At 40.1% G+C, this 25,239-nt stretch overlaps 1 protein-coding gene across 8 annotated transcripts in view; it reads right to left on the reverse strand.

Annotated features, from left to right (window-relative positions):
* Positions 1-25,239, reverse strand: part of DMD (dystrophin) — a 3,834,938-nt gene that overhangs the window by 826,841 nt on the left and 2,982,858 nt on the right. The window lies entirely within an intron of this gene.

A 25,239-nucleotide genomic window follows, 5' to 3' on the forward strand; every position in this document is an offset into this window, starting at 1 on the left:
ATACAACTTTTTTTATTTAAAAAGTCAATTTTCTAAAGTTGGTTAACAGTTATTGAATTACAGGAAAATAAAGATTATAATAATATTAATAATAATAGTGGTACCAATAATAACGCAACTTTTTTAATTTAAAAATTCAATTTTCCAAAGCTCTATGTAGTACTCTTAACTACAGTACTGCCTCCCCAAAATATATTAAATAAATGATATATTTTGCACAACTTAAAGTAGCTGGAGCCCAGCAGCGTTATTACAAAATTGCTCCCACAATGAGTTAGTAAAGACGACACGTCCGAGTCTGCTCTAACCTTCACATTATATTTCCTCCTATGCAACATGCTTTGAAGACTGTAACATCGGTTGTACTCGGAGGCAATCGCAAGGCAATGCTGAATTGATGGGGCTGAAGTACCAGCTCTTGTTACATAATGTTCTCAAAAACGTTTCCCAGAGCAAGATCTCGTATTAGAGACAAGTGATACTTTGTTTTGTGGCAACATTCAGATCCCATCCCCAAGTGTAGGATGGAGTGATGACCTAATAGAGAACGCAGAAGGGCAAACTCTTGTTTTTAACTTCTTTCGCAGTGACACAACAGGAGACAAGTGTAAAAAAGTATGAAGCTTCAGCAATATTCCAATCCGAATGGCAACAAAAGGGTTAACATACAGTATACGCCATAGCGCAATGAAAAGAGGCACAGTTTTGGCTTTTTTCTCTCTCACTCAAGTGTGCCAATTGATGCCAAAGGAAAATTCTTTCACAGGCCTTGCTGGCATTCCACTCGGCCTACATGCTGAATGGATTCTTTGTGTTTGAATGAATCTTTATGTTTATATGCCTCTGCTGTAAATTTCTTTTTTATGTCTTTTATTGGTCAGATAAAAGGAAGCACAGTTTAACTTTAGAGACACTCTAAAACATACTGCATAATTAAGTCATATTACATTATAGTCTGTAAGATGAGGCAAACTCAAGCATGCATATATTCTACTTTGAAGATAATTTACATAGCATCATTGTTTCTAAGGATAAATGAACACATACGTCCATCTGTATCAACCTATTATCCCAGAATATTGATCCAAAAAGAGGCAAAAGCTCCCATCAGACAGGATCAAGTGTTCCTCATTTTAGGAATAAAATTCCTCCAAGTACTGCATATAAATAAATGAAATATACATAAAAAGATCAGCGACTCCATTCCAGTAATCTAGATTCTTTACCTTGTGAAATTATTACCCTTAAAGGGAATCTGACAACAGGTTTTTGTTACAGAATCTGAGAGCAGCATGATGTAGGGGCGGAGACCCTGATTCCAGTGATGTGTCACTTAATGGCCTACTTTGTGTAGTTTTGATAGCCTCTCTGTTATCTCTGCTGTAGATGTAGCAGTGGTCAGAATGCTGCGCTCCGTAAAACTCCACCCACATCCCTGATTGCTAGCTACCTATGTACACTATGAATTGTCAGAAAGTGATGGGGATGGAAATACACAGATTAGATGGTCTAGCTAGCACATAGCACCTAGTCCGACAGTAATAATCTCCTGCTGATAAAACACTGATTGTACTGAAACTACAGCACACAGCCTAATAAGTCATACATCCCTGGAATCAGGATTTCTGTTCCTATATTATGCTGCTTTCAAATTAAATAGGAAAAAACCTGCTGACAGATTCCCTTTAAGAAATACATCTAGGCCCTTTTTAACTCTTTCTATGAATTCACTATGACAACTCCCCTAGCAGAACATTTCTTGGCCTTACTGATATTAATGTAGAGAATCGCATCCTATGTTAGTTTATTTATGTTACTTACTTATATAGCACCATTAATTCCACAGTGCTTTACAGATATCATCACTATCACTGTTGCTATTGGAGCTCACAATTTAGAATCTCTATCAGTATGTCTTTGGAGTGTGGAAGGAAACCAGAGATCGCCAATGAAGCCCACTCATACACAGGGAGAACATACAAACTCCTTGCAGATGTTGTCCTTCATGGGATTTGAACCCAAGGACCCCAGTTCTGCAAAGCAACAACTATGTTGATGTAGAAACTTTCTTTCCTCTAGAGTTAGAGGGGGCTCATTTATATAGTAACAGCATTTCTTGGATGATTAAAATCTGGGATACAGAAGTGTCAAAATACAAATGCAAAATACTTTCTTTCATGTACTAGACTCAATGCAATACCAGTTTAAAAGCATACCTAACACCAAATCTGTCAATTATAGAAAAAAATCTATACTATATAAAATTGTATTGTTTTTAATAAATTTATATTGCAAACTCTCATTTGCATTTTTTCATAACACTAAAATTGCACTAATCTATTTAGGCTACAAGTAGAGCATATTCATAGCTAGTCAGTCTAAATAAGGCAAAGTGCAGTTCAGGATGCCAGGTACATATCTAAGTCTATCTGCCATGTGGAAATGGGTGGACATAGACATTGCTGTTCTAGCTCATTGATGGCATTGCTCAAGCAGGGAGCCATTTGGGAAGATAATCAGGAAAAGTCTAATGATCCAGCAGTTAACAAAACCAATGGGTTCATTTTAAAACTTCTGGCATACACATGGCTCAACAGTAAATCCCTGCCTAAAGTTGTCATTAAAACAGATAAAAAACAATGACAAAGACAAAAAGCTATGTCACCAGTGCCCCGAAACTTCCTTTGATGCTATGTGAAACCATGTGTCCTTGATTGATGGGGAGGGTTATTTTCACTTAACATTAGTATAGGGCACTTGCTATTCTATCCACATTAGACAAAAAAGGCCTGTGTAAAAACCAGCAGAATGCACTTTGTGAGCATCTTAAGTCTCTTTAAAGCTAACCTGTAAGCAGGATTTTGCTAAATAAACTACAGGCATTGCCATGTTGCCACTGTTATACTGATTAACCCCTTCACCCCCAAGGGTGGTTTGCACGTTCATGCCCGGGCCAATTTTTGCAATTCTGATCACTGTACCTTTATGAGGTCATAACTCTGGAACGCTTCCATGGATCCCGGTGATTCTGACATTGTTTTCTCGTGACATATTGTACTTCATGTTAGTGGTAAAATTTCATTCAAATAACTTGCGTTTATTTGTGAGAAAAACGGAAATTTGGCGAAAATTTTGAAAATTTCACAATTTTCCAACTTTGAATTTTTATGCCCTTAAATCACAGAGATACGGCACACAAAAAACTTGATATCTAACATTTCCCACATGTTTACTTTACATCAGCACAATTTTGGAACCAAAATTTTTTTTGTTAGGAAGTTATAAGGGTTAAAAGTTGACCAGCGATTTCTCATTTTTACAACACCATTTTATTTTTAGGACCACATCACATTTGAAGCCACTTTGAGGGGTCTATATGATAGAAAATACCCAAAAGTGACACCATTCTAAAAACTGCACCCCTTAAAGTGCTCAAAACCACATTCAAGAAGTTTATTAACCCTTTAGGTGCGTCACAGGAATTTTTTTGAATATTTAAAAAAAATGAACATCTAACTTTTTTTCATAAAAAAATACTTCAGGTTCAATTTTTTTTATTTTACCAAGGGTAACAGGAGAAATTGGACTGCAAAAGTTATTGTGCAATTTGTCCTGAGTACGCAGATACCTGATATGTGGGGGGGAACCACTGTTTCGGTGCATGGCAGAGCTCAGAATGGAAGGAGCGCCGTTTGACTTTTTCAATGCAAAATTGGCTGGAATTCAGATTGGACGCCATGTCACGTTTGGAGAGTCCCTGATGTACCTAAACAGTGGAAACCCCCTACAAGTGACCCCATTTTGGAAACTAGACCCCCCAAGGAACTTATCTAGATATGTGGTGAGAACTTTGAACCCACAAGGGCTTTACAGAAGTTTATAACGTACAGCGGTACAATTAAAAAAATCATATTTTTTCCACAAAAATGATCTTTTCACCCCAATTTTTATTTTCCCAAGGGTAACAGGACCCTAAAAGTTATTGTGCAATTTGTCCTGAGTACGCTGATACCCCACATGTGGGGGTAAACCACTATTTGGGCGCATGGCAGAGCTCGGAAGGGAAGCAGCGCCATTTGACGTTTTTGGCTGGAATTGAGATCGGACACCATGTCGCGTTTGGAAAACCCCTGATGTACCAAAACAGTGGAAACCCCCCACAAATGACACCATTTTGGAAACTAGACCCCCTAAGGAACTTATCTAGATGTGTGGTGAGAACTTTGAACCCCCATGGGCTTCACAGAAGTTTATAACATAAAGCCATACAATTAAAAAATCATATTTTTTCCACAAAAATGATCTTTTCACCCTCAATTCTTATTTTTCCAAGGGTAACAGGACCATAAAAGTTATTGTGCAATTTGTCCTGAGTACGCTGATACCCCACATGTGGGGGTAAACCACTATTTGGGCGCATGGCAGAGCTCAGAAGGGAAGCAGTGCCATTTGACGTTTTTGGCTGGAATTGAGATCGGACACCATGTCGCGTTTGGAAAACCCCTGATGTACCAAAACAGTGGAAACCCCCACAAATGACACCATTTTGGAAACTAGACCCCCTAAGGAACTTATCTAGATGTGTGGTGAGAACTTTGAACCCCCATGGGCTTCACAGAAGTTTATAACATAAAGCCATACAATTAAAAAATCATATTTTTTCCACAAAAATGATCTTTTCACCCTCAATTCTTATTTTTCCAAGGGTAACAGGACCATAAAAGTTATTGTGCAATTTGTCCTGAGTACGCTGATACCCCACATGTGGGGGTAAACCACTATTTGGGCGCATGGCAGAGCTCGGAAGGGAAGCAGCGCCATTTGACGTTTTTGGCTGGAATTGAGATCGGACACCATGTCGCGTTTGGAAAACTCCTGATGTACCAAAACAGTGGAAACCCCCCACAAATGACACCATTTTGGAAACTAGACCCCCTAAGGAACTTATCTAGATGTGTGGTGAGCACTTTGACCCCCCCAGTGCTTCACAGAAGTTTATAATGCCCGGGTGTGAAAATAAATAATTCGTATTTTTTCCACAAACATGATCTTTTAGTCACCATTTTTTTATTTTCCCAAGGGTACCAGGAGAAATTGGACCCCAAAAGTTGTTGTCCAATTTGTCCTGAGTATGCTGATACCCCATATGTGGGAGAAAACTACTGTATGGGCACACGTCGGGGCTCGGAAGGGAAGTAGTGACGTTTTGGAATGCAGACTTTGATGGAATGGTCTGCGGGTGTCATGTTGCCTTTGGAGAGCCCCTAATGTACCTAAACAGTGGAAACTCCCCACAAATGACACCATTTTGTAAACTAGACCCCCCAAGGAACTTATCTAGATGTGTGGTGAGCACTTTGAAACCCCCAGTGCTTCACAGAAGTTTATAACGCCCGGGCGTGAAAATAAAAAAATTGTATTTTTTCCACAAACATGATCTTTTAGTCACCATTTTTTTATTTTCCCAAGGGTACCAGGAGAAATTGGACCCCAAAAGTTGTTGTCCAATTTGTCCTGAGTATGCTGATACCCCATATGTGGGAGAAAACTACTGTATGGGCACACGTCGGGGCTCGGAAGGGAAGTAGTGACGTTTTGGAATGCAGACTTTGATGGAATGGTCTGCGGGTGTCATGTTGCCTTTGGAGAGCCCCTAATGTACCTAAACAGTGGAAACCCCCACAAATGACCCCATTTTGAAAACTAGACCCACTAAGGAACTTATCTAGATGTGAGGTGAGCACTTTGAACCCCCAAGGGCTTCACTGAAGTTTATAATGCCAGGGCATGAAAATAAAAAAATCGGATTTTTTCCAGAAACATGATCAATTAGTCCCCAATTTTTTCATTTTCCCAAGGGTAACAGGAGAAATTGGACCCCCAAAAGTTGTTGTCCAATTTGGCCTGAGTACGCTGACACCCCATATGTGGGAGAAAACTACTGTATGGACACACGTCGGGGCTCGGAAGGGAAGCAGTGACGTTTTGGAATGCAGACTTTGATGGAATGGTCTGCGGGTGTCATGTGCGTTTGGAGAGCCCCTGATGTACCTAAACTATTGAAACTCCCCACAAGTGACCCCATTTTGGGCACTAGACCCCCCACGGAACTTATCTAGATGTGTGGTGAGCACTTTAAACCCCCAAGTGCTTCACAGAAGTTTATAACGCTCGGACGTGAAAATAAAAAAATCATTTTTTTCCACAAAAATGATATTTTTGCCCCCAATTTTTTATTTTCCTAAGGGTAACAGGAGAAATTGGACCCCAAAAATTGTTTTGCAATTTGTTCTGAGTAGGCTGATACCCTACATGTGGGGGTAAAACACTGTTTGGGTGCATGGCAGAGTTTGGAAGGGAAGGAGCACCATTTGACTTTTTCAACTCAGAATTGGCTGGAATTGAGATCAGATGCCATGTTGCATTTGGAGAGCCCCTGATGTGCCCAAACAGTGGAAACCCCCAATTATAACTCCAACCCTAACCCCAACACACCCCTAACCCTAATCTGAGCCCTAACCCTAGCCCTAACCCTAGCCCTAACCCTAGCCCTAACCCTAACCCTAGCCCTAACCCTAACCCTAGCCCTAGCCCTAGGCTGTGTGCACACGCTGCGGATTTTGCTGCGGTTCCGCAGCGGTTTTGGCTGCTGCGGACCCGCAGCAGTTTCTGCTGCGGTGTACAGTTCCATGATTCCCTATGGGAATCAAAAACCGCAGTGCATACGGTGCGGAATTTTCCGTGCGGAATATCTGCGGTTTTCAATCCGCAGAAAGAATTGACATGTCAATTCTTTCTGCAGATTCTCCTGCGGTTTGCCATCTCCTCTATTGAGGAGATGAAAAACCGCAGGACAAAACCGCAGAGCAATCCGCAGGTAAAACCGCAGGTCTTTTGACCTGCGGTTTCACCTGCGGATTTTACAAAATCCGCGCGGATGAATCCGCACCTAATCCGCAGCGTGTGCACACAGCCTTACCCTAACGGGAAAATGGAGATAAATACTTTTTTTTAAATTTTATTATTTTTCCCTAACTAAGGGGGTGATATCGGGGGGTTTGATTTACTATTTATGGCGGTTTTTATATTTGGCAGCTGTCGCACGCTAAAAGACGCTTTTTATTGTAAAAATAGTTTTTGCATCACCACATATTGAGAGCTATAATTTTTCCGTATTTTGACCCACCGAGTCATGTGAGGTCTTATTTTTTGCGGGACGAGTTGACGTTTTTATTGGTACCATTTTCGGGCATGTGACATTTTTTGATCGCTTTTTATTCCTATTTTTAGGACGCAGAATGAACAAAAACCAGCGTTTCATGAATTTCTTTTGGGGGGGGTGCGTTTACACCGTTCCGCGTGCGGTAAAATTGATAAAGCGGTTTTATTCTTTGGGTCAGTACGGTTACAGCGATACCTCATTTAGGTCTTTTTTTATGTTTTTGTCGGTTTTATGCAATGAAAACTATTTTATATAATAAATAATTATTTTTGCATCGCTTTATTCTGCGAGCTATAACTTTTTTATTTTTTCACTGATGATGCTGTGTGGTGGCTTGTTTTTTGCGGGACAAGATGACGTTTTCAGCGGTACCATGGATATTTATATGCGTCTTTTTGATCGCGCGTTATTACACTTTTTGTTTGACGGTATGATAATAAATCATTATTTTTTGCTTCGTTTTTTATTTTTATTTTTTAAGGGGTTCGCTAAAGGGGTTAACTAATGGGACAGTTTTATAGGGCAGGTCATTACGGACGCGGAGATACCTAATATGTGTACTTTTATTGTTTTTTTTTTATTATTTCCAAAAAATGGATTTATTGGGGGAATATTTTTTTTTTTTTTTCTAATTTATTTGGCGATTTTTTTAAAATTATTTTAACACTTTTTTTTTTTTTTTTTTTTACTTTATTAAATAGTCCCAGGTGGGACATCACTGTCCTGTGACAGATCGCTGATCTGTCACATCACAGATCACTGTGACAGATCAGCGATCTGACACAGGCACTGCAAAAGGCTTCCTCATGCCTGCGCTTTGCAGGCACTGAGGAAGCCAGCTTCCTCAGGCCCCCGAAGGCCCCCGTCGCCATCTTGGATTCGGGGGCCTGGAGGAAAGTAGCCCCCCGCAGCAGCGCTGCACATTGCGCTGCCGTGGGGGGCTCAGGGAAGCACGGAGGGAGCCCCCTCCCTGCCGATGCTTCCCTTTAACCCCCGGTACACCGCGATCATGTTTGATCGTGGTGTGCAAGGGGTTAACGTGTCGGGGGCGGTCCGTGACCGCCCCTGACACATTGTGCCGGGTGTCATCTGTGATAATCAGCAGCTGACACCCGGCCGCGATCAGCGGCGCTCACGACGTGGGCGCCGCTGATCGCGCCGACGTACTATCCCGTCCATGGGCATAGGGGCCCAGGTCCCATGGACGGGATAGTACGTCGGATGTCAGGAAGGGGTTAAAATGATACCTGGGCTGAAGAAATCAGTCTTGCGGTTCTTGTGTAATCAGTGTTAGAATTTTTCAGTTAATGAGATGCCTGTGCTCTGGGGCAGAACTGTAGGCAGAATCTTATCTTCCTGCTCTAGGCCAGAAAAACCAAGAAGAAACCGGTCCACAGGCCAGCCCTAAGCACAAACATGTTCCTCATCAGAGACAGACTATTAGTGCTTTGGGGCGGCCCGTGGGCAGGATTTTCCTTGGTTTCTCTGGTGTAGAGCACCAAGCGATAAGACTCTGCCTACAGTTGTAGTGACCCAGTCCAGGCTGTGGATGTCCCTACAAGTAACCCTGGACCATGAATAGCTTCTGTACACTGCAACTCACTCCTAATTTATCCTCTTACTGTTATATGGTTTAATTGAATCAAAACTCACTAATCTCATATATTCCTCAGGTAGGTGTTTTAGTGTTCTATTAAGTGCACTTTTCATTTGTTGTGTTGCTTTATATATTAATCTCACAATGTGAAGTCTGACAAAAGAATTGAGAGTTATCCTATTGGTCAGTGACCCTGCCACCAAGGTTCAATAGGAGGAGCTACCTCCAGTCTCTGTGGAGACAAGACAGAGTCTGGTTCAAGATATGACCCAGAGTAGACCTCATGTGATGGGTCTCCTGACTCCCTCCAGGCTCCAAGCCTGGAGGTTCATCCTTCTCTTCATCTCAAGACTTACAGCCAGGCCAAATGCCTTGGATCTTCCTCTGACTTCTACAGCCAAGATGGCTGAAGACTTAACTTTTTTTTAACTCTGGGTCCCCGCTGTCTGGTTTAAGGCGTGCTTCTCCAGCATTAGGTCGCACTAAATGTGTACAAAAGAACCTATTGGTCTGCGTGTTGAGGAAACCCAGGGTCCCCCGCCTCACCGCAAATTATCTGTTATTTACTTCACATATATTTCTGCATGTGCCGTGACCAGCTGAGAAAATGAATACGGGATTTCAGGTCTGTAAATATTGCCATATATTCCCTCTTCTGCCTTTATGCTACCAAGAGACTTTGAACTTCTTATAATTACCTGCATCTACTGCTTCTAACTAAAACAGGTTCTTAAAGCTCCAGAACCTCAGTTCTGTGTTAGAATCCAATCCTGAACTGTATTGGATGTGGATTCCCCACGTGAACTGTAAACTACTATTTCCATGTTATATCTCCACGTTCTGCTGAAGTAAAGCAGCTGTTATCCCCGAGACCTGTTGTCTGTGGTTATTCAATCGGCTGTGGACACTGCGTGGGGGTGGATAACAGTGAACGGAATGGCCCCATACCAGGGCTGTTGCACCGTCCCGCCCCGAAGCATGGGCATATCATTAACTGAAAAATTCTCACACTGATTACACAAGAATTATAAGGCAGATTTCTTAACTCCAGGTATCATTTTAATCAGTGTAACAGCACCAGTCTGACAGTGTCTTTAGATTACTGAGCAAAATTCTCCTGACAGGTTCACTTTAAAGAGGTTGTCTCATCCTTTTAAAAAGGGTAAAATTGCAAAGTGCTTGTAAAAACAAGCATATTTGCAATTTACCTTTTATTAATAATTCTCTACGTTCGCAAGAATGAAATTATTTTTAATTCTATTGTTTAATGTCTAGGCTACTGACTACCTCTGTAGTCTCAGGCAGGAGTAACACTATTTCCTAAGCATTGATATCCCGCCTACATATTCTAGAGGCTGCAAGCACCTGAAGCTGGTTGGATCATTGGATCCAATCAGTCCCAGTACCCCTGAGGTTTTCCCTTGCTGTAGAGGCAAAGCTGTCTTTTGTTGCACTATTGGAGAATGCACAGGTTGGACCAGTGGCACAACCCTGAAGTTAGTTCAAAGTGTCAGTTATTCAGGAGCATGTCAGTCACCAACAGTCAGGAAGACATAAGGCTGTGGTGTGGTGTTCTCCTGATAAAAGGATATGATACAACCACTTTAACAATCCACCATTAATAATGATGTTTTAAAGTGAACTTGTCAGCACAAACACAAGAAAGAACTTGTCAAAGAACATAAACATTTGCACTAAATCCTTGACTATGAGACTATAAGGCTGGTTAATACAAAACAAAATGTAGGACAAAAAGGAAAACATTAACCCTTCTATATCAGCAGTATACTTACATCTAGGGATTCCCACTTTCCTCCCCTTCAGAATTCTCGTATAAAGCACTTCCACCAAACTATTGCTACCAGCTTCAACGTCCCACTAACTAATAGGATGATACTGTTTTCAACTTACCATATTTAGCACTCTCACCAGTATATGCACATCCAGATGTGATCTTCTGCTCAAGACAACTCACAAAAGTCACCAATTGGAGACCTGCTTTTCATAGCAGTTTACTAGACCTTGTACTAATACAACAAGGTGGCAGACAGCCATGAGCCACACATCACAGGCCTTTGAGCCAAATGTGGCTCCCGAGTCACAGGTTGGGCACCCCTGGCCAATAAGATTATGCCTTTTAATCAATTTATAGATATCTTGGTTGTCTCACATAACCAAATGTGTTTATATACTGCACCTAATCAACTACAAAATTGTAGGGTTAAGGTACTGTCACACTAAGCGATATCACTAGCAATATCGCTATAACTTGTGACGTTATAGCGATATTGCTAGCGATATCGCTGTGTGTGATACTTACCTACAACCCACTCCCCCGCTGGTTATCGCTGATCGTGCGAGAACGTCCTGGACTGTTTCTCGTCATCAGCTTCCTGCTGGGCTCCTGTGGAGAGACGAGCGACGCGTGGAGCCGGGCGGGAGGACGTCAGGATCGCCTCATCTGACAGGTAAGTAGCGACCCCAGTCCCCAGCGATGTCGCTGGTGAGATCTGACTGTGTGGCAGCTCACTAGCGACCACTTAGCGATGTACCAGCAATCCTGACCACGTCATATCGCTGGTCGGGATCGCTGGTACATCGCTAAATGTGACAGTACCTTTACACATGCTAAGTTTATCTTTCTTTATCAGAAACAAATAGCTTGCTTTATTCCGCATCCAATCTAATACTAAAAAAAATACATTTAGTATAGTAATACAGTAAGAAAAGTGTAGTAGAAAGAGTGATTTAATTATACCAGATGTGTATAATATTTTCTCGAAACCGTGAATTCAAGACAATCAATATATTTTCCTAAATTACGACAAGATGAAAGGATATTCGGTACTTCATAAATAGTGTGCAATATATATCCATATTAAAAAAATAATAGAATTAGCAATGAAACAATGTAATTTTCCCATCCCATGTGACAGAATAAGCTATTAAATCCCTTCCTCTACAAGTTTAGTAGATTTTCATATGCTGTAGATTTCAGTGGTTTTATCTGTTCCTATGGTAACTCAATTCTGCTTAAAATGTGTGAATGGCACAGCCATTTTACTTTGAAAGCATGGCATTTTCTTTTTGATACTAAAAATTACATTTATGCTTGGGAGGAACATGTCAAGTATCAAATAGGAAAGTTATCCTTATAATATTGGTGAAAATTGTTCCACTCCATCTGCTGCTGGGATAATATATCTCATCTAACTGTAAGGTTGTAATGGGTATTTTTCATGGGGGTAGGGTCGTATGAAGGAGTCGTATGGATTTGGAAATATTTCTATGTATGCTTTATGTCACCAAGGGGTAGACAGGAGCCCAAGAGGTAAGGGGGCCCATTCCACCTCTAAAACAGGTGTAATTGTGCATTATAATGAATTATTGGACTGCAAATGGTTCATATATAGACATGAGTGGACCCGTGGAAATTCGGGTTCCGGTACGCGACCCCAACTTTAGTCCAGTGTTTGGTTCGGGTATTAGATCTTTACGAGAACTGAACCTCATTGAAAGCAATGGTGACCCAAACTTTGGAACTGGAAAATATTCTCTATATCTCTTGCTCTCCTTTTGCATATCCCCCGGAACTCCAAACATGGAACCAGCCATCCTGGAAAAGTCCGTGTTCAGAGTTTAGCACCAGACACTAAAGGCCCCGTTACACGCATCAATGTCCCAGCGATCCCACCAACGATCCTTCGTGGATGGGATCGCTGGGAAATTAGTTAGCTGATCGTTGGTGAGCTGTCACATAGACAGACCCACTAGCGATCTGGACCAGCGAGCAAGCTGGTTTCTAATGTAAACAGTTGGTATCTAAGAGCCACGAGCCACTGAAACGTCAGCTGTCGCTTCATCACCGTCAAATGAATAAAAAAGTTCACTTTGAGCGTATTCCATGTGAGCAGTGATTCTATATTGAACTTATCCGTATAATATGTCTGTGTGCCATCCGTGTGTCTGTATTATACGTCCATGTGCATCTGTGTATCCGTATAATATGTCTGTGTGCCATCCGTGTGTCTGCATTATATGTCCATTTGCCATCCGTGTATCCGTATAATACGCCCGTGGGTCATCCGTTTATCCGTGTTATACGCCGATGTGCCAACTGTGTATCCATATAATATGTCCGTGTGCCATCTGTCTGTCTGTATTATACATTTATGTGTCATCCATGTGTTCGTATTTTATTTCCATATGCCGTATGTGTGGCATCCGTTATTGTACATCAGCGTTTTAAAATGTACATGATCAAATACAGTTTACTATGTTAATAATGACAAAGTATCTGTAAATATCTGACACTATATAGGCAAGAATAGATGGAGTCTCATCTGATATTCAATGTTGTGTTGTAATGTTGTGTTTTTATTACACAGATATTTAATCCATGTGAAAAAACTGTCATTTGAGCACCTAAAATGAATTACATTCTGTCCAATCTGTTATCAGACATCACCCATCGGTACAATAAGCTCATCTGAGCGAGCTCTTTTAGAGGATTGCAGTTGATATGGGGTATGGAGAATCTATAGTAGTTCAGTATGACAACAGGCCTTACTTGAATAACTAGATTCCCTATATTCAATTTCTTATGTTATCGTGCAACCTAACATTAAGTAAAAGATCATGGTAAGGTAAAAAAAGGAAAACACTAGAGATGAGTAATTTTTTTGCATTGAATTCCCTTGAATGCTACAAAACAATTTGCATTCTCCTGATTTTGCTAAATTGTAGTGTTCAAGGAAAAATGCTAAAAAATGATCTCCTTTTCAAGTACTTGTACCATCATTGCCTCAGCCCATTGTCCTGTCTTCTGTTTGTACTGCCTCTTTATTACTTCTTCTTTCAATGTGACATTTTCTCCCCTCTTTGCTGGGGCTTCAAAAGCTGAGTGAAGATGGCTGAAGAGTAGGGATGAGCAGGCCCGTGGAAGTTCGGGTTTGTCGGGTTCGAATGAACTAGTCTAAAATTCGGTTCCGGTACCAGAACTCGAGTTTGAACCCGAGTTTGAACCCGAACCCCATAGAAGTCCATGGGGACCCAAACTTTGATGCTGTAAATATTTCTCTCTATCTTTCCCACAAACAATAAAACAGTTTTCCGAGAGAAGTCTGTGTTCAGAATTCAGCACTTTACAGTTTGGAATCGCTCATCTCTACTGAAGAGGACATTGCACTAGAGGACAAAGGAAAGGAGAGGCTAGAAGCAGCGGATGACCAGACAGTAGTCTGAGACAGTAGCTGTTTTATATGCTCTGGGGCAATCTAAGGAGCATTCAATTCACATTGTATAATTTACTATATTTACTATGTGAATCTTGTTTCCTTGTCGAATTCCAATCTCGGCAGATTTGATCATCTCTGTAGGATGCTCATCTTTAAGGTGGTCGTTGGTTTGGTGCTGTTAGACATCACTAAAAAGCATTCCCAGTTATTTTTTGCCTATGGAGACCACCTCTTTAAGGGTTATGTTATGAATTAATTTGGACCTTAACAAAACTGCATAACTATTCAGGAGTCTGGGAAAACTTTTCTGAAATATATAAAAATGAGACTAGAAATCGGGGAGGGGGGGAGATTCTACAACTAAACAGCTGAGTAAAATTTCCTATGATTTATAAGAAGACAATTCAAGGACAATTTTACTGAAGGCAGAAATTCTCACTAAACAAAAAGCAAAACTAGGATTACAATCACCTATTGAAGGCATTGACGTACACAAACAAGACATGAGTTATAATTGACTGCATTTTATCGCAGCAAAAAAAAGTCTAAATTGCTCCAGATTCTGAAAAACAAATTGTTGCCACAACCCATCACAGAAATAAGTCAGAAATTTAAATAGATGATTAATGTTAATGAATATGTAATATAATTTTACCACTTGTGCCTACATTTAAGCTAATTAATCAAACAACCGCTATGCAGCCAAAAATTGTCTTAATGAGTTGATTCCAATCCAGCTCAGCAATGAAGTGCAACTCATAAAATGTATCAAGAAATAAAAGAAATCAACGTGTTATGGTTTTCAGTAAACATGTAAATCCAGGGCCTCAGCTTGTAACAAGTCATAAAGAGATTGTGGTAATGTTCGTCATTTTGTTTGTTCATCATTGAAAGATAATTTCATTTTTAAACCAAATGCCTTCTATTAAATATGCTTTAAGTATAAAATATTAATCCTTCATGACAAATATTTTTTCTCCTATTAGTCTCATAAATTCTTTCACTTCCCCTATCATTATTCACTAAAGATTTATGGGCCCATGCTATCTCTCCAGTCCACCTCCAATTTCATCTGGAGACCAACAAACCTTTTTTTCTAACATGAATTTATACAGAATCTGTGAGATAAAAATGTGTGCCTTTTTCCATCACATCCTCTATAACATGGCTAGTTTCTTCTATAAGCATTGATTTTATTTTACTGAAAGGGGATAAGCTACAATACTATACACAGCCAAAGGGGAAAAGTTGCCATACTTTATAAAGAAAATAGATCCCTTTGTTAAATTTTTATATATCTCATTTTATTGTCTTTTTCATATCGATTACTCTGTGCTGGCATATATTAAAGGGAATCTGTCACCCTTTTTTTTTAATATGAGCTTCCGGCACCGCCATCAGGGGTTTATCTACAGCATTCTGTAATGCTGTAGATAAGCCCCTGATGTAACCTGAAGAGTTAGATTATACTCACCCTGCTGTTCAGTCCCATCCGATGGGTGTCGCGGTCCGGTGCGGCACCTCCCATCTTCATACGATGCCATCCTCTTCTTTCCTTCCTGTCTTGGCACCTGCGCTGTAGCTACGACAGGAAGGAAAGAAGAGGATGGCATCATATGAAGGTGAGAGGCGCAGGACTGCAACACCCATCAGACCAAGACCGGACCGCCCCCCCAGTGAGTATAATCTAACTCTTTTTTCTTATCTTTCAGGATAGATTGGGGGTTTATCTACAGCATTACAGAATGCTGTCGATAAGCCCCTGATGTCAGTGCCGGCGGCTCATATTCGAAAAAAGGGGTGATAGATTCCCTTTAACTCATTTTTATGGTGGTCAAAGTTCTGTTTTCCTAATTCAGAGCTTGGTATGTGCTACAGGAACAAGAAGTTAAATTATTAAATTGTTGCCACCTGCAGCCACCACTAGTGGGAGCTATTGTTTATACACTGAGCTCCATAGTAACTAGCAATGAGCTCCCTCTAGTCGTGACCATGTGGAGGCACGCTATATTTTTAAATGAGATAAACTGAACGCCTACTGATATAGTGGGATATTGAGAAAGTATTCATAATTTAAAAAAAATAAAGACCAGTATGAAAAGAAGAATATTCACTTAAATTGCCTCCTCTTTTTTTGGCAATTTAATTTTATTTTTCAAAGTAGCACTTTGTTCGGTTAAACATATAGTGGTGATTTCACATAATAATCATGAAATTGAAAAAGGAAAGAAATCCATCATGCTCAACCTAATAATTTCTTGCTATGTATTCCCAGAAGAAAATAGAAACTGAAGCACCCAAAACAAAATAAGTCATGACAACATTTGCTAACTCGCTAGTCGCTACTTTCTTCTTCTTACAGAAATAAATGTATAGCAAAGTTCACCTTTTTAATTTCCCCAACTTAAAGCACCAATCCAACATCTTTTTTTCATTTTAGCAATTGAATGGTGTCATTAATCTAAGTTGCCCCTTTCCAGCTGTCATCTTCTATCAGCGTCTCTCCAATCCCGCTCTCAATGCAAGTCTATGAGAGTTTCAATCTGGCACTCATAGGCTTACACTGAGTTGTGACTTCTGGACCGCTCCCGCAAACACTGAAGTGATCCGGTAGGTCAAAAAATGCTGGAGACTGAAAGGAGCAGCACCGTTAACAGAAAAAGATGGCGGCTGGTAAGTGTGAAAAAATGGGCAGTGCTGCAATAAAAAGAAAGTAGAAAAACACTGGAGTGCTGCTTTAGTTTCTTATTGTGGATTTTATCGGGACATTTTACTCCACAGTCAGTACCGTACATTAAGGACCTGAACACACATTTCTGCACAGATTTATCACAATACACATTTCCCTCATACTAGTGAGTGGGGAAAGATCTGCACCAAAAACGCATGAAAAAAGTATAACAAAACCGAGCAAAAATGTGACAAAAACTTGTCTATTTTAGGTTGCATTTTTCCTGTCAAAAGATGCAGGAATGGTGCAGAGATTTGGTGCAGAGAAATGGTGCAAAGATTTTTGCACCAAATACTTAACGTGTGCACATATACCCATAGAATTATTTTTCCCACTTGGAATCAAACAGTTCCATGTGCATTATAGGCATATTTTCCAACTGAAATTAATAGGAGCATTTGAAGAGTATTTTTTGAAGTGGATTTTCGAGCAAAATCCATATAAAAAACTCTATGAACAGAAGCTGAAAAGGCTGAAAAGTGCTGAGAGCAGTACAGCAGTGACAATCTACTCTTTCCTGTGTTGCTTTCAAGCTAAGCTACTGTTGGGTGCAGCAGCTTTACAGGAAAAAAAACGGTCCAATTTACTATCCTATACTTTTCTAAATATTGTATCCAATATATCTATTGACTGTAAGTTCTTTAGACTCTAAACTACAACTATTATTCCTTTCTCTAATGTGGAAAGTTATTACAATCCAGATGAATTGTGAGGAAATACGTCAACGGCTATGAAAATAAATTGTCAGAGTATTCTGAGAGATCCTTTGCTTCTCAATGAGCAAATGTCCAATATTTTAAATCAGTGGCAAGGCAAAGTGTAGGAGAATTACTGAAAAGTGTAAGTGAATTACTGACAATCTCTTCATATATCCATTTTGTCAGGGATCTTTTACTGAAATGCAATTGATTCTTTTTTTTAAGGTTATGATTATCATTATACTTTACTTCGATGTCTCAATTTATTTGAGCACTCAGAAAATGGAAAATAAAGACGGGTTTTGTCATAAAATGCAGTTTCTACAACAAAGCAGACAATTTTAATGGTTCTATTGGAAGATTATGGCAGTTGAGAAGTTCTGCGTTAGGGAAAATCACAATCTTTACGCATTTGTACCCAGCAATGACATTAATATTACTTTGGGTGATATATAAAGTTGTATGAAACCTCTAGCCCAGAAATTATCTAGCACCTTAAGATTGAATCCGCACTCTCTCACAATTGAAGCATGGAGAGGTAATAGTAGTTTCCTACTTCCCAAGTGTTAAACCCACATTCTTTTCCTAAAATTGCATTCTTCATTTAAAACTCACATTTAAGTTCATGTTATATACACTCAGTTTTGTGGAAAGAATGCATTATTTTTATCTTATTCATGTTCATACACTGTATACCAAGAGAATATGGCAACAGGATGCACTAAGAAGAGAAGATAAGAAGTCAAAGGCTGTGTGATGTTCTGGGCAATGTTCTTCTAGGAAACAGTGGGTCCTGCTTTCATGAGGATTGTACCTTGACACATATTACCTATCTAAAAACTGCAAGCTAAGGTCACAACTTCATGATAAAATTATGCTATAGCAGTGGCCTCCTTCAGCGGAATAACGCGCTCTGTCAAAGTAAGAAGATGAATCAGGGCAGAGTCAGCGGTTCCCGGTACACTTCGAGGCCGGAACTATCAGGACTGTCACCACAGTTGCCGGGGGATGACTCTGCTGAGTGGGGAGGATCTTTGCACTGGACAGCAGGGGGCGTGGGAGAGATAAAAGGGGCTGATCGCAGAGATGGGTGAGATTTGGCGGGAAGGCGACAGGAGAACAAGGAGAAGGTTGACTCCCCTCCCACTGCTCCGACTGCTAATTCCTCATCATCAATCCCCCAGCAAATATTGTTCAGTAATGGATTGGGAAACAAACCAAATAATTGAAGGTGTTAATCTGGCATCACAAGTATTCAGATCTTAAGCTGCACGATCATGTGTGGGCTATACACAAAAAAAGTCTGACCCATTGAGGTTCAATCTCCCAATGTACTTAGAATAACTACAATTTCTTTAATCTTTTTCTTTAATTTTTTGTGTTCAGAAAGGACCACTAAAATACATTTTAAAATTTGTTCCCCTTTTTGGAATAATTACTTTAAATATCTGGGCACTTTTTTTTTGACAGGGCGGGGATACTAACAGCAATTTGGATTGGCATTGGGCTTTTTTTCTGTCTTTTTATTATTATTTATTTTTCATTTATTTCACACATTGAACATTGTGCCCAAGCAATAAGGCCACAAAAAGACCTTTGTGGGGAATTTCATGACTTATATATTTAATTTTATTTCCCCATGTTGGCAGCAGATTATTCAGGATACTCTCCAAGTGTGTGACAGCAGAGCTTCTTTATGCAGTAACAATCAGGAACAATATGCTTAATAGATCAGGAATAAATAATTTGTGTGTCTCTAACTGTGCAGCATCTACAACAGACTGCTTCTCTCATACACAGACACAGGAAAACAGGAAATACAGTCACATGCTGTTATAAACAGCTGACACATGCCCGCAATAGGCGCAAGCAGAATCGCAATCCGCTCGTGCCTATTAACTAGTTAAATCCCGCTGTCAAACTCTGACAGCGGGCATTAACTACCACTTCCGGCCGCCGGGCAGGAAGTGGGCGCATTGCCGACCCCATCACATGATCGGGGGTCAGCGTCATGTTGCCTTGACAATCAGAGGTCTCTTAGAGACCTCTATGGTTGATGCAGGCCCATTGCTATGAGCGCCACCCGGTGGTCGGCGCTCATAACAATGCAGTAAATCTGCTACATATGGGCGATCTGCTCATAGCAGAGCCGATCAAGTGTGGCATGCTTCTAGCCTCCTATGGAGGCTATTGAAGCATGCCAAAAGTAAAAAAAAGTGTTTATAAATTTAAAAAATAAAAAAAACCTAAAAGTTCAAATCACCCCCCTTTCGCCCCAATCAAAATAAAACAATAAAAATAATCGCACATACACATATTAGGTATCACCGCATTCAGAATCACCCAATCTATCAATAAAAAAAAACATTAAATTGATCGCTAAACGGCATAGCGAGAAAAAAATTAAAAACGCCAGAATTACGTTTTCTTGGTCAAAACGACATTGCATTAAAATGCAATAACGGGCGATCAAAAGAACGTATTTGCACAAAAGTGGTATAATTAAAAACGTCAGCCCAGCACGCAAAAAATAAGCCCTCACCCGACCCCAGATCCCGAAAAATGGAGACGCTACGGGTCTTGGAAAATTGTGCATTTTTTTAGCAAATTATGGAATTTTTTTTCACCACTTAGATAAAAGAGAACATAGACATGTTTGGTGTCTATGAACTCATAATGACGTGGAGAATCATAATGGTAGGTCACTTTTAGCATTTAGTTAACCTAACAAAAAAGCCAAGCAAAAAACAAGTGTGGGATTGCACTTTTTTTGCAATTTCACGGCACTTGGAATTTTTTTCCCTTTTTCGAGTACACGACATTCTAAAATCAATGATGTAGTTCAAAAGTACAACTCGTCCTGCAAAAAATAAGCTCTCATATGGCCATATTGATGGAAAAATAAAAAAGTTATGGCTCTGCAAAGAAGTGGAGCGAAAAACGAAAACGAAAAATCGAAAAAAGCTCCGGTCATGAAGGGGATAAGGATCCATACACAATAACATCTATTTCCTTCTTAGGCCTTACATTTACACTTAGGCCCCCGACACGTTAACCCCTTGTACACCGCGATCAAACGCGATCGCGGTGTACCGGGGGTTAAAGGGAAGCATCGGCAGGGAGGGGGCTCCCTCCGTGCTTCCCTGAGCCCCCCACAGCAGCGCAATGTGCAGCGCTGCTGCGGGGGTCTCTTTCCCTACAGGCCCCCGGATCCAAGATGGCGACGGAGGCCGTCGGGGGCCTGTAGGGAGCTGACTTCCTCACTGCCTGCAAAGCGCAGGCATGAGGAAGTCTGCAGAACTGCCTGTGACAGATTGCTGATCTGTCACAGTAATCTGTAATGTGACAGATCAGCGATCTGTCACAAGACAGTGATGTCCCACCTGGGACAAGGTAATAAAGTTAAAAAAAAAGTGTTAAAAATAATTTAAAAAAAATCGCTAAATAAATTAGTAAAAAAAAAAATATTCCCTAATAAATCCATTTTTTCAAAATAAAAAAAAAACAATAAAAGTACACATATTTGGTATCGCCGCGTCCGTAGCGACCCACCCTATAAAATTGTCCCATTAGTTAACCCCTTTAGCGAACCCCTTAAAAATAAAAAATGAAGCAAAAAATAATGATTTATTATCATACCACCGAACAAAAAGTGTAATAACGCGCGATCAAAAAGACGCATATAAATATCCATGGTACCGCTGAAAACGTCATCTTGTCCCGCAAAAAACGAGCCATGATATAGTATCATCCGCAAAAAAATAAAAAAGTTATAGCTCGCAGAATAAAGTGATACAAAAATAATTATTTTTTATATAAAATTGTTTTCATTGCAAAAAAATGACAAAACATAAAAAAACGACCTAAATGAGGTATTGCTGTAACCATACTGACCCGAAGAATAAAAACGCTTTATCAATTTTACCGCACGCGGAACGGTGTAAACGCACCCCCCGAAAAGAAATTCATTCTGCGTCCCAAAAATCGGAATAAAAAGCGATCAAAAAATGTCACGTGCCCGAAAATGGTACCAATGAAAACGTCAACTCGTCCCACAAAAAATAAGACCTCACTTGACTCGGTGGGTCAAAATACGGAAAAATTATAGCTCACAATATGTGGTGATGCAAGAACTATTTTTACAATAAAAAGCGTCTTTTAGCGTGTGACAGCCGCCAAACATAAAAACCGCCATAAAAAGTAAATCAAACCCCCCGTTATCACCCCCTTAGTTAGGGAAAAATAATAAAACTAAAAGAAAATGTATTTATTTCCATTTTCCCATTAGTGTTAGGGTTAGGGTTAGGGTTAGGGCTAGGGTTAGGGCTAGGGTTAGGGGTGTGTTGGGGTTAGGTTTGGAGTTATAATTGTGGGGTTTCCACTGTTTGGGCACATCAGGTGCTCTCCAAATGCAACATGGCATCTGATCTCAATTCCAGCCAATTCTGCGTTGAAAAAGTCAAATGGTGCTCCTTCCCTTCCAAGCTCTGCCATGCGCCCAAACAGTGGTTTACCTCCACATAAGGAGTATCAGTCTACTTAGGACAAGTTGCACAACAACTTTTGGGGTCCAATTTCTCCAGTTACCCTTGGGAAAATGAAAAATTGGGGGCAAAAATATCATTTTTGCAGAAAAAAATGATTTTTTTATTTTCACGCCCAGGCGTTATAAACTTCTGTGAAGCACTTGGGGGTTCAAAGTGCTCACCACACATCTAGATAAGTTCCGTGGGGGGTCTAGTTTCCACAATGGGGTCACTTGTGGGGAGTTTCAATAGTTTAGGTACATCAGGGGCTCTCCAAACGCACATGACACCCGCAAACCAATCCATCAAAGTCTGCATTCCAAAACGTCACTACTTCCCTTCCGAGCCCCGACGTGTGCCCATACAGTAGTTTTCTCCCACATATGAGGTATCAGCGTACTCAGGACAAATTGGACAACAACTTTTCGGGTCCAATTTCTCCTGTTACCCTTGGGAAAATAAAAAAAATGGGGACTAAAAGATGTTTGTTGAAAAAATACGATATTTTTATTTTCACGCCCGGTCGTTATAAACTTCTGTGAAGCACTGGGGGGTTCAAAGTGTTCACCACACATCTAGATAAGTTCATTAGGGGGTTTAGTTTCCAAAATGGGGTCACTTGTTGGGGGTTTCCACTGTTTAGGTACATCAGGGGCTCTCCAAAAGCAACATGACACCCGCCGACCATGCCATCAAAGTCTGCATTCCAAAACGTCACTACTTCCCTTCTGAGCCCCGACGAGTGCCCATACAGTAGTTTTCTCCCACATATGAGGTATCAGCGTACTCAGGACAAATTGGACAACAACTTTTGGGGTCCAATTTCTCCTGTTACCCTTGGGAAAATAAAAAAATGGGGACTAAAAGATGATGTTTGTGGAAAAAATACGATTTTTTTATTTTCACGCCCGGGCGTTATAAACTTCTGTGAAGCACTGGGGGGTTCAAAGTGCTCACCACACATCTAGATAAGTTCCTTGGGGGGGTCTAGTTTCCAAAATGGTGCCATTTGTGGGGGGTTTCTACTGTTTTGGTACATCAGGGGCTTTCCAAACGCGACATGGTGTCCGATCTCAATTCCAGCCAAAAACGTCAAATGGTGCTGCTTCCCTTCCGAGCTCTGCCATGCGCCCAAATAGTGGTTTACCCCCACATGTGGGGTATCAGCGCACTCAGGATAAATTGCACAATATCTTTTAGTGTCCTGTTACTCTTGGAAAAATAAGAATTGAGGGTGAAAAGATCATTTTTGTGGAAAAAATATGATTTTTTAATTGTACGGCTGTATGTTATAAACTTCTGTGAAGCCCTTGGGGGTTCAAAGTGCTCACCACACATCTAGATAAGTTTCTTGGGGGTCTAGATTCCAAAATGGTGTCATTTGTGGGGGGTTTCCACTGTTTTGGTACATCAGGGGTATTCCAATCGCGACATGGTGTCCGATCTCAATTCTAGCCAAAAACATCAAATGGCGCTGCTTCCCTTCCGAGCTCTGCTATGCGCCCAAATAGTCATTTACACCCACATATGGGGTATCAGCGTACTCAGGACAAATTGAACAATAACTTTTAGGGTCCTGTTACCCTTGGAAAAATAAAAATTGGGGGTGAAAAGATCATTTTTGTGGAAAAAATATGATTTTTTAATTGTACTGCTGTACGTTATAAACTTTTGTGAAGCCCTTGTGGGTTCAAAGTTCTCACCACATATCTAGATAAGTTCCTTGGGGGGTCTAGTTTCCAAAATGGGGTCACTTGGGGGGGTTTCCACTGTTTAGGTACATCAGGGGCTCTCCAAACGCGACATGGCGTCCGATCTGAATTCCAGCCAATTTTGCATTGAAAAAGTCAAACGGCGCTCCTTCCCCACTGAGGTCTGCCATGCGCCGAAACAGTGGTTCCCCCCCACATATCAGGTATCAGCATACTCAGGCCAAATTTCACATTAACTTTTGCAGTCCAACTTCTCCTGTTACCCTTGGTAAAATAAAGAAAATTGAACCTGAAGTATTTTTTTTGTGAAAAAAAGTTAAATGTTCATTTTTTTTTTAAATATTCAAAAAATTCCTGTGACACACCTAAAGGGTTAATAAACTTCTTGAATGTGGTTTTAAGCACCATAAGGGGTGCAGTTTTTAGAATGGTGTCACTTTTGGGTATTTTCTATCATATAGACCCCTCAACGTGGCTTCAAATGTGATGTGGTCCCTAAAAATAAAATGGTGTTGCAAAAATGAGAAATCGCTGGTCAATTTTTAACCCTTATAACTTCCTAACAAAAAAAAATTTTGGTTCCAAAATTGTGCTGATGTAAAGTAAACATGTGGGAAATGTTATTTATTAAGTTTTTTTGTGTGACGTATTGCTGTGATTTAAGGGCATAAAAATTCAAAGTTGGAAAATTTTCGCCAAATTTCCATTTTTTTCACAAATAAACACAAGTTATTTGAATGAAATTTTACCACTAACATGAAGCACAATATGTCACGAGAAAACAATGTCAGAATCACCGGGATCCATGGAAGCGTTTCAGAGTTATGACCTCATAAAGGGACAGTGGTCAGAATTGTAAAAATTGGCCCGTGAGTTAACGTGCAAACCACCCTTGGTAGTAAAGGGGTTAAAGAAAGAAAAGGGAGCTTACTTAAACTTTTTCATTTTTAAAAAATATTTTTGATTGTTACTTTATTTTTTAGCTCCCCTAGGGTTCTAGAACCTGTGATAATTTGATTCCTGATGCTATATACTAAAAAACAATTGTACTGCAATATATATTAGAGACAAAAAACCCAGTGCCATAATGATTAATGAGACTATGCACTACATGCGTGCTATCTAGTCTCTTTTAAAGAACCACTCCAATGTGGAACATTTTGGAAAAGGAGAAAATATGGAGTAATGGTTTAAAAACTTTTATTTGTTATTATGAAATGCACAGAAAAAATTATCACAAAGACATTTTAAAAGTCATTAGAAAAAAGGACAGCTAGACAATGTAAGCAGGAATCCCCCCAGGGTGATGTCCACAAGATGATTGCATATTAGTAATTTAATATAAATGTATGGCAAATGCAGCACAGGTCAGTATATGATCATCACAGCCATGCTAAAAGTTAACCAGGTCATAATGACCAATCCTGTATATTAGCTGACCAAAAGATACTGCATCAAAAAAAGTTCAAACATTCAATGCATAGTGAGTAAAAGGCATCTTACCCAATGAAGGGTG

This window comes from Dendrobates tinctorius, unplaced genomic scaffold (genome assembly GCF_039654945.1).
Source record: "Dendrobates tinctorius isolate UK_male_01 unplaced genomic scaffold, ASM3965494v1 ptg000166l, whole genome shotgun sequence".
Taxonomy (NCBI): Eukaryota; Metazoa; Chordata; class Amphibia; order Anura; family Dendrobatidae; genus Dendrobates; species Dendrobates tinctorius.